This window comes from Lolium perenne, chromosome 5, assembly GCF_019359855.2.
Source record: "Lolium perenne isolate Kyuss_39 chromosome 5, Kyuss_2.0, whole genome shotgun sequence".
Classification (NCBI taxonomy): Eukaryota; Viridiplantae; Streptophyta; class Magnoliopsida; order Poales; family Poaceae; genus Lolium; species Lolium perenne.
In genome coordinates, this window is record NC_067248.2 from 125,432,854 (window position 1) to 125,435,076 (window position 2,223).

The 2,223-nt window shown below is 54.2% G+C and overlaps 1 pseudogene; it reads right to left on the reverse strand.

The window, feature by feature from the left end:
* Positions 1-402: 402 nt before the first annotated feature.
* Positions 403-1,942, reverse strand: LOC127299829 (uncharacterized; annotated as a pseudogene).
* Between the last annotated feature and the right edge of the window lie 281 nt (positions 1,943-2,223).

Below are 2,223 nucleotides of genomic sequence, written 5' to 3' on the forward strand. Positions count from 1 at the left end.
TCATGCTCGACTCCAGCATGAGGCACACAACCGCGGTGGGGCTGATCTCGAGGAGGAGCATGTGCATCGGCAGCGTGAAGTCTGCCATGACTGGCGCTGTGGAAAGGGGCCCAAGTGGCACAGAGTTGTTGCTTTTTATAAAAAGAAAATAGAAACAGAACATATCATAAGAAAATACAGTATATGGAGGTGTTTTTCGCAAGAATACATAGAAATGTCATGCCACGTCAGCTTGACATGACTGTCTGAAACACACATAAATTGAGCGATCAATATTTTTTGAAAAAAATAGAGATTCAACAGGTGGTTTTTGACGACCAAAACGAAAAATAATTGTTTTCTGAAAAACTTACCCAAAATTTGGTGTTTTTTTTTTTTTGCAATTTTCTCGATTTCCGACGGTTGAATGTAAATTTCTATTGGATATTCAATGCTAGTACAACAGATATTGTACATCGCAGTACATAATAAACTTCCAAGTTTTCAACAGTTTAGGCGACGACAATGCTTATTGCTGTGTACATGGCTATCGTGCAAACATGCAAGGCCAGTACAACTCACCATACCCATAGAGCGTGTTTACTTCTTGCACACCACGCCTTGGCCGTCCATGCCACTGGCGCAGGTGATCCCAGCAAGCTCCGACATGACGGAAGGTTCATTGTTGCTACGGCTGGTTCCGAAGCGCGCCACGGCGCAGTCCGCCGCGAACAGGCTGGAAGCGGTGAAGCTGGCATCTCCTCCCATAGTGGGCATGGAGGCCCTGACGTCGAGCTTGTTCACGTAGTCCGAGCGGTACGTCTGGCCGACAACACCGTGGACATCGTCTGTGAGCGCGTCGAACTTGAAGGCGAGCTCGAGGTGGGCGAGGCAGTCGTCGGAGGTGACGCCGTAGCGGTGCACCCTTGAGTCCTCCTCGGTGATGGGTACGGCGTTGACCCTGACGCTGAACTTCCCATCGAGGGCGACAAGCACGCCGTTGGCCGCCTTGGTGCGGTGCGGGTCACGGATAGCGCCGGGACGCGGCTGGACGTCGTCCATTTGGCAGCGTCGATCTGGTCAGCCGGGAGGTGCACGGGCTCGCCGTCGAGGGTGATCTCGAGGTGCTCGATGGCGTCGTCCCAGGTGCCGGTCTTCCTGGCGCCGACGTAGAGGTGGTGTCCGTCGAAGAGCACGGCGATGGCCTGGATCCACGTGAAGTCCCTGGACATGCCGCTGTGGCCGGACTTGCCGATGAAGTGCGCGTTGATGTGGAGGTCGCGGTCGGAGACGACGCAGAAGTCGGCATCCTTGCGGCCGTGGAAGTAGAACGCGTTGCCGTCGCCACCGATGAAGCGTGGGTCGCCGCACGCTGCTCCCGGTTGGTCGCACGCTGCACGCAATAGGAGTGTAACCATTAGCCAAAACGACGAATTGGCTTGCTTAATTATATAGGTAAGGGCTGACGTTCTCACCGCAAACAGCTTTGCAGTCGTATTCGGTGCAGCTGGCGAAACATGTCTCAGGGCAGTCGTCGGGGCAGTCCATCTTCTTGTTGAAACAGTAGGGGTTCTCCTTACGGTTGACATTGCACTTGACCTGCTTCGGCTTGGGCTTGGGCTTCGGCCCCTCCCCATTGGGCGGGCTCTTTGGCCCCTCGCCATTGGGTGGGCTCTTAGGGCCCTCCGGCCCATTGGGTGGGCTCTTTGGCCCCTCACCATTGGGTGGGCTCTTAGGGCCCTCCGGCCCATTGGGTGGGTTCTTAGGTCCCTCCTGCTTCGGCCCCTCCGCCTTGGGTGGCCCCTTGCCCTTGTCTGATTGCGCCGTGGTTGTGGCCGCGGCAGCGAGAAGGACGACCGCCGCCAAAGCCAGCACGAATCCCAGACGCCTCGCCATTGCGAGAGCCCTCACGCTGTTACTAGCTTAGTTCTGCTAGTGTATTTGCTGCTGATGATTGATCGAGATGGGTACGATTGTATGCATGGTTCTATGGGTATTTATAGGCGATCGATCGAGTTGATACCTGCCATATATGTAAGCTCGCTTCAAACGTAGTTCTTGTCAACGCCTGTGTCTTCACCGGAACGCTTGAAGCCGCAACCTTGCGTGCATTGATCATGCGTATAGAGCTTTATGCAATTATGCTAACTACCAGTCATGATCGAGCTACATACATGTAGGTATTGTTAGTGCGTTCTTAATCTTAACCCCAGGTTCTCTGCGAAGTAGCGTTCCAGGTTTTCC